Source organism: Lepidochelys kempii, chromosome 2 (genome assembly GCF_965140265.1).
Source record: "Lepidochelys kempii isolate rLepKem1 chromosome 2, rLepKem1.hap2, whole genome shotgun sequence".
NCBI lineage: Eukaryota > Metazoa > Chordata > Testudines > Cheloniidae > Lepidochelys > Lepidochelys kempii.
Window position 1 is genome coordinate 252,134,387 of NC_133257.1, and position 8,856 is coordinate 252,143,242.

Sequence of the window (8,856 nt, forward strand, 5' to 3'; positions counted from 1 at the left end):
TGATGGACCATGAGTCCAGGGAGGAGCTATGGGAAAGGGCCAGAAGGAAGGCCAATGTAGGAAGAAGTCCAAGGAGGCTGTGATGAGTCTGAGGGAGCAGATCTTTGCTGCTTGCCCTTGGGTCCATGGGCTAGAAACCAGAGGAGAAGGAGGGCCTGGGGTCCCCTAAAAGTCTGCTGGAAAAGGTGGTGCAGAAACACCCTGACACAAGAGGGAGGACTACTGAGTTTGGAGTTGGCCTCTAGGGAGAAAGCCCTGGGAGTGTTGCTCTGTGCAAGGTGGGGGGGAGACCCCTGCAGAGCCTGGGCAGGAGTGAAGAGGCTGTGGTGGAGCAAGCTGGGTAGGGGTGAAGAGTGATGTTTATTTGAGTTTAGTTTATTGGACTCTTTGTACGACTCAGAAGTGAGACTAAAAGTGACCTGGCCAGAGGGCTGTCATGAGAAGAGGCAGATCCCTGCATGACCAGAGTGGCTGTTGATGCTAGAGGAGGAGACCCTGCTATGCCACACCAAGCCACAAGGAGGTGTGCCAGCCGGGAGTCCACTTTTCTACAAGCGCCTATAGGCCAGGCATAGTCCTGGTCTATGTGCAGTCCTTAACGAGGGCATTTTGGGGAACGTAGTCGGGGGAGAGAGACTGATGTGAGGAAGTCCAGGAACTTATCATTAAGGTCAGATCTTAAATAATTGAATACACTGACTAATGTTATGTTGCTGGCTGAAGAATATAACTTTCAAGTGAGGCATATGTAGTGTGGAGGGAGGCAGAGGAACTCCTAACCCTGGCGGGAAAATCCAGGATTTTGTGCAAATATTCTGAGGTCCAAATCTTGATCCTTCAAGCAAAGCATGAGTAAAAAGTCTTTGCCCACGGGAAATATGTGGGGTGTGTGGGGAAGGGCAGAATCTTCACCTGCACAGCCAGGCTGCAGCTACTACTGTAGTCTATGCAGAGGTGTAGCACGTACAGCCTGCTGCATCCCTCACAAGTTTTGTGGCCCACTGGCACTCACCCATCCACTCTAGCTTTATACTGAACAGGAGGGCCCAGTGCCTCTAGGCTCGGGCCACCACATCTGGCAGCACTGAAGAGCAGCCCTGCTGCTGTGGACTTGAATGCACCTATATTATACCTCTCTAATCCTCAATGGGGAAGAAATCAACTATTAGAACCCCAGAAATATACCATGTGGGAGGAGAATTTTTCCCCAATAGATTTTTTCCTGCAATGCCGACGTGAGGGATCAGTGTCTCTTCAGATGTTCAGACTAGATGAAATCACTACTGTCCATTTCCTAAAGCAATACTGCAGAAGAACCTAAACTTTTCAGAAACACTGTTGAGTGGCACAAATAGTGAAGCTATATGCTTCAGCACAGAAGGTCTCAACAGCTGTGTGGTGCCAGCCATGTGTTCCAGTTGACTAGACAAATGAGCACTCCTTCTGTAGTTAATCTGTTGTGTGGCCACTCTGTGGATCGTGTTATAAAGGTCTGATGACATATAGGGCTAGATCCACAAAGAGGTTTAGTTTAGGCACCTAAATGCCACATTAGGTGCTAAAGGCCATGTTTACAGTGCCATTTATGTCAGGAAAATGTATGTCACTCAGGGGTGTGAAAAAAAACACCCCCCGGGCAACATAAATTATGCCAGCATAAGTGCTCAGGTGCACAGTGCTAGGTCAGTGGGAGAGCTCTCTCCTGTCGGCACAGAACAGCTACGCAAGAGATCTTACAGCTGTACCACTCTAACCTCTCTAGTGTAGACATAGCCTTAGTCTGAAATTTAGATCCTCCAAGTCCTTGCCCAACGCTTTAGGTGCCTAGATTCTCTAGCCCGCCGACGTTTTTGTGGGCAGGCATACACACAGCTGCCTAAAGTTCCAGCTCTGCCAAGCAGCTCGGTGCCAAACTCACACCTAAGCTCTGGCGGGATCCTCAAACTAAGCAGTCTCCTGCCTGTGGGGCACCGTCCCGTGTTTGGAGGTAGCCCAGCTGATCAGGCCACACGCAGCTGTAGAAGGCGGCGGCATCTCCCCTGCCCTTGCCCTGCACCTCAATAGCCCAGTGATTAGAGCACTCCCATGGGATATGGGAAACCTTGGTTCCAGTCCCTGCGCCAATGGATATTTAAGTATTTTACAAAAAAATAGAACAACTTCAACAGGAGAGATTGAAAGAATCCCCTCCGCCCCCCCCCCCCACATCACCAAGTGGTTGAGATACTCAGCTGGCAGGGGCAGCCCCGCCTTCAAGTCCCTGCTTCACAACAGGCATAATGGAGATTTGAACCTGGGTCTCCTACAGGCCCAGATGAGTGCTGTGACTATTGGGTTAAGGGGACAGTAATATCTCCTCTTCATTTTTTTGTGAGAAAGGGATGACCTGGCTTTGGTGCCTCCCTCCAGAAGAGGGTGCAGAGCTGTGAACCCCAGGTGGAGATAGGCATGTTTCTCCAGTCCAGGTTTAGGGGCCTAACCCCTTTTGAGGGGTGGGGCTTAGGCCACATCATCTCCTGGGAAATTCCTATTGGTTAGTTTAGGCAGCTGCTTGCTCAACATTCTGGCTTTTGTGAAGCCCCTTTTAGGTGCGCAATTCTCCTCATGCAGTGTATGTGTAGGAGCCTGGGGATTCCCAGTGAGTCTGGGTACCTAGCTCAGAGCTGTGGATTCCATTAGGCAGCAAGGCACCTAATTACTAAGCATGGCAAAGCTGAGCTTAAGTCCCCTTTGTTGGTCTAGCCCACAGAGCCGATATTTTCCAATATCACTTTCAGTGCCTATCCTAAGATGCCTTTTAGGCAGCCTAATTTTTCAGAGGGTGTGCATGTGTAATGTATAATAATCACATAGACACACCAATCAGGAAAGGGTTAATCTTAAAAAATTAGCCTTGACTGCATCTAGCTAAACTGAGGTTGATACATCCTCCAGTATACATAAACATAACGCTGTGAACGAGCAAGTGAGTTAGTCCCTCACTATCACATCAAACTTAGCCAACTAGCCCAATGCTTAGCTATCATGTTATTATAAGAGCCCCTTTTAATTCTGGCTCTTCTCCTCTGAAGTACTTACGTGTCTGTTTGGGTCGATAGAAACAGAATGCTTTTGTCTATTCATAAAAAAATACCAATGCATTTTTAATAGAAACATGAAGCCCAGCAAGATTTGAATTTACTGGGGCTGATTCCCCATTAATGCATTTGCATCAGATTAGTGTCACTATGCTGACTCCAATGGAGTTACGTCAGTGTAAAACTGGATCCCACAGTGGAGAATTAGCCCTACATTTTTTAGCACAAAACTTGCTCACTTGCGATCTTCAGATTTTGTTTTCTCCTGAACGTTCAGAGGCTGTATTAGCCAGCAGAGGGAGCCCATACTGTCCCATGAAGATTTATGAAACAAAGAAATAATGATCACTAGGACTGCAGAGTTCAAAGTGCTTCCCTGGGGTCATATCAAGCTCTACATGTGGTGAGACACGCACGAAATAATTGTAAATTCCCAAACGATAGATTCTCTACCTTTTGTTGCTGAAGCAGAGCGCGAGAGAGGCACTATTTTGCCAGGGCTATTTCCCGATGGAAGATCTGCAAGCTTTGCAGGCTCTCTCTGCTCCAAGAGGTGGCTTCCAGTGGCCACAGGGGAACATGGAATTGGGGCCACTGAGTTCTTGCTTTTCAAAAGCAAGACACAACTACTCACTGTTGTTAATAGACGCGCTGTCATGGGAGCCAGAGTGTAAAGATAGACACCAACTGTAGCTGAGTAGGTGGTGGTGAAAGCAAAATACACAATTTAGCTAGTATGTAAAAATATACATGCCACTTAGTGGTTTGGTAGATATGGAGGCTTGACTCCCTCATCCTGCCACCACCCATATGGAGCCCTAGATAGGAGACTTCCATCTTCCCTCACCTTTCCCACCCTAGTTGCCATAGTTGAGATAGGCTAGAGCCACATGGACCAAGAAGGCAGGAGAAGCAAGGCTGGCTCTTTCCCCACCCACAGGAAGTCCTGGAAATAGGGTCTTTCTGTTACCTTCCCCTCTGCAATGGAAGGAGTGTCTGGAGGCATATGGATTGAAATGGCAGGTCCATAGGTACATTTAGCTGCCTCAGCATCATCTGATTATTCAGCCTGTTGCTTAAATCTGTCTTTGTGGAACATGCAGTGTGGATGGAGGGCAGATTGGGTTAGCTATAACTAGCTGGGTAACCTTGACAGTGGTTAGGAGAGTGGGTGATGGTTAGTCAGAGGTAACCTAATAGTCAGACAAAGGCTAAACCCAAGGAAAAAAATGATATGAACTTTGACCTATGTGACATTTTGGATACTATTGTCTAGGGTGGCCTCTTTCAGATTGTCCTTGGGGACCTTAGTCCTTCAGAGGTAACACGTGCTAAGTCCTTCAGAGGTAACACGTGCTAACATGTCCCTAGAAGTTAAAAAGTTGATCAAGACCTGCAAGCCTTTGCTCGGCCCACTAGTCCCATTAAACTCAGTGGGACTCTGGGAATGAGTAAGAGTTTACCAGATCAGATCCTGTAACTTCAAGCAATGAAGTGACTAGGGTTTTCCATTGTGTGGTTGGAAGCTGCTTTGAGACATCTTGGCTAAATATGAACTATGACCTACAGCCTCAAAGGTATTTAAATCAATGGGAATTAGGTTCCTAAATACCTTTGAGGATCTGGATCTGTGTGTCTCAGGATATGTCTATACTACCCGCCAGATCGGCGGGCAGTGATCAATCCAGCGGGGGTTGGTTTATCACATCTAGTCTAGATGTGATAAATCGACCCCCGAGCACTCTCCTGTCAACTCCTGTACTCCACCACCGCGAGAGGCGCAGGCAGAGTCGACGAGGGAGTGGCAGCAGTCGACTTGCCGCAGTGAGGACACCATGGTGAGTAGATCTAAGTACGTTATTCATGTAACTGAAGTTGCATAACTTAGATCGATCACACACCCCACCTCACCCCCCCCCCCCGGCAGTGTAGACCAGGCCTCAGAACAGCAGATCTATCAAGCTCTCCTACAATGACAACAACACAGGATGTACTTACAATGACTTTGTTTATAGTAAAAAGAAAAGGAGTACCTGTGGCACCTTAAAGACTAACCAATTTATTTGAGCATAAGCTTTCGTGAGCTACAGCTCACTTCATCGGATGCATTCAGTGGAAAATACAGTGTGACACAGCAGGGAGGGGGGAGTGTTGACCTGGGAATGTGGCAGGGGAGTTTCAATGGGAGACCTGAGAGCCTGTAACCTGAGCCAGGAGGAGGACGGGGAGGTAACACCTCTGCCCAGGAGGGAGCCTGCTGGGGGAGGGGAGTAGTATTTTTGGGACTCCTTCCTGCTACCTCCTGTATTATTTTCCACTGAATGCATCCGCTGAAGTGAGCTGTAGCTCATGAAAGCTTATGCTCCAATAAATTGTTTAGTCTCTAAGGTGCCACAAGTACTCCTTTTCTTTTTGCGAATACAGACTAACACGGCTGCTACTCTGGCACCCTTTGTTTATAGTGTAGATGGGGTAGGAAGGAACTCATTTGCAGCGTGCTACCCTTCTTGCATACAGAATCCCATTTGTATCTCTTTTGGATCCCAGTATAAATATAGGTTAGCCAGGGTTGCTTTATGTACCAAGGTACAAAATTACCGTTTATTAAGGATGGGTAAAAGGTGACATTTGAATCATTCAAACCAAATACTACATGACAATGCACCAAGCAATCCACTGAAGACTGAACAGTGAGGGCGGGAAGATGGGGCATCACAAAGACATGAGGAAGGGTGGCAGGGGGAGAAAGAATGTCTGTAAACCACATCCCCCCCCCAACTCACCTGCAACACAAATGCAGCCGTCAAAGATAAGAAGGTAGGAGAATCTTGAGAGGGGTAGGGAGTTCAAAGAGAGACAGCTACTGAAATACTTAAGTCCTGAGTTTTTCTGATTAACAGCTGTATCTCCTTAATAGGCCAAACTTCCTGCCAGCCAGAAAACCAGTATGTGTCCTGGTAGAGCTACAAGCACTAAAACTTTATTCTCTTGTGATATTACAACAGAAAAACTTCAAAACCAGACTCCAGCGAGAGACTGTTGAATCGGAATTCATTTGCAAATTGGATACAATTAACTTAGGCTTGAATAGAGACTGGGAGTGGCTAAGTCATTATGCAAGGTAACCTATTTCCCCTACCCTCCCTTCCTCAGACCTTCTTGTTAAACCCTGGATTTGTGCTGGAAATGGCCCACCTTGATTACCATACACATTGTAAGGAGAAAAGGAGGACTTGTGGCACCTTAGAGACTAACCAATTTATTTGAGCATAAGCTTTCGTGAGCTACAGCTCACTACATCGGATGCATGCTGTGGAAAGTGTAGAAGATCTTTTAATATACACACAAGGAGGAGGTATTTTTTCATGCTTTGTGTGTATATAAAAAGATCTTCTACACTTTCCACAGTATGCATCCGATGAAGTGAGCTGTAGCTCACGAAAGCTTATGCTCAAATAAATTGGTTAGTCTCTAAGGTGCCACAAGTACTCCTGTTCTTTTTGCGAATACAGACTAACACGGCTGTTACTCTGAAACCTGTCATTGTAAGGAGAGTGATCACTTTAGATAAGCTATTACCAGCAGGAGAGTGGGGTGGGGGGAGAGAAAACCTTTTGTAATGGTAAACACGCATTTTTTCATGGTTTGTATGTATAAGAACATCTTCTGTATTTTCCACAGTATGCATCCGATGAAGTGAGCTGTAGCTCATGAAAGCTTACGCTCAAATAAATTGGTTAGTCTCTAAGGTGCCACAAGTACTCCTTTTCTTTTTATTCTCTCTGTCTTTACACACACTCCGACACAGCATCATTATAATATCTATCCATCTAGCCTGCTCACAGGTACCCTATTTACAAAGAAGGATGGGTAAAAATATAAGAAAATTATTTTTCTTCCTTCTTTTCAAAATTAAACCCAAACATATGGAAATTAGGTCCGGTTTTCATGAAATTTTGCATGGAGGTAACATATGAGAGGAATTGAGGAACAAGATTTGTTAGTATACCTTTTCTATATTAATCAGGGAAAATAAAGGAACTTTAATTACTATTATTAATATTTGTATTGTGGTGGTGTCCAAAGGCCCCATTCATGGATCAGCACCCCATTATGTGAGGTGCTACACAAATGCATAGCAAGAACATAGTCCTTGTCCCAAGGAGCTTACAATCTAACTGTGTGTTTTTATTTGGCACACACATTTTTATGTGTGTAACTAAGATCTTATCTTACTACTTATCTTACCTAACTGCAGAGGTATTCAAAGGCAGTGGGAGTGAAGACTATTGTTATGAGAAAACTTACATCTCTTATTCTCTGTCAATATCAAACACATTTCCGGTGTCTAGAGCTTTATTCTGTAATACTCACCTACTGAGAACAGCCCTAATGTCCCACTGACTTCAGTGGAGACTACCTGTGGTAGTAAGCATTTCTCTCAGAAGCATTTGCAGGCGGTGCCCTTAATTATCTTTGTCATCCATGAGGGTGCTACACTCTCTTTTTGTTCCAGTAGTATAATATATAGTAGTAAGCCTCATTTTCATGAGCTGCTGGGTTAATATTTTCATATGCAGTGAGGCACAACTGAGGATTTCAATTTCATTATTCATCTCAGTATGTTCTTAATGCATTCAGGGAATGGTAAAGAAGCCACCTGTGGCTAATTTAACACCTTCAGATTCCCAGGGTTATAACCAAAGACTATGTAGCATAGTCAGTGGATAGTTCCTGCTGACTCATTCATAGGATGAGTTATTCCACTTCTCATTAAGATTGAACTTTTCCATTAAAGTTTTATACACACTTCCCCGTCTAACACCATACATTGTATTGTGGATTAATTTGCACTAGTTCTTTAAGACAAAAACTGACCCCAACCTTTTCCGTTCCTTGTCAGAAAACCCCAGGAGAGAGCTTGCAGGCTGTATGACCTTCCCACACATTACTTAGATATGGAAGGGAGAAGGGAGGCAAATAACATGCAAGTCTGGATATGGAGATCACACTACAGTGTAACTATAAGCAGCACTGGCTGATCCCCTTTAAAAATTATTGTAGAGCTCTTCTATATAAGGGATATTGCTGACCCTAGGGAGGATTGAGTAACAAAGCCCTCCTATTATCATCTGTGCTTCCCGTTTGAGAATTCAGGAGCAGTATCAACTTCTCGCCCATGTTGTGGTGTGGAGGTGGCTTTCAACTTAGGAAGGCTTGGAAAGAAACTGAAGCCTGTGAGCTGGGTAATGTAGAAACATAGTTAGGCCAATTGAATTTGTCAGGGAGCTGGACTCGGGGGAATTGGGGTTAAAGGTGTCTGAAATAAAGGAACTTATTTGTGATGCAGCTGTCACAATTTAAGGGTAATTGCACCTGCATCCTCACCTTCTGTGGTTCACTCCAGGAGTGCCCCATTAGGTCTCCAGCTATCACCTGTCTCAGGGCAGGGACCTTTGTCCTATTATCTTCTGACCTGGGTTTTAAAGTGGCCCAACTCCCTGCCTTCCACTGCAATATCCTCAACAAGCTAGTCTGCCTAAAGGCCAGTGCCTGCACTTCGCCTTCTCTTTGTGAACAGTGTATAGCCAGCACTTACAAAAAGAAAAGGAGGACTTGTGGCACCTTAGAGACTAACAAATTTATTTGAGCATAAGCTTTTGTGAGCTACAGCTCCCTTCATCCGATGTGTGCATCCGATGAAGTGAGCTGTAGCTCACGAAAGCTTATGCTCAAATAAATGTATTAGTCTCTAAGGTGCCACAAGTCCTCCTTTTCT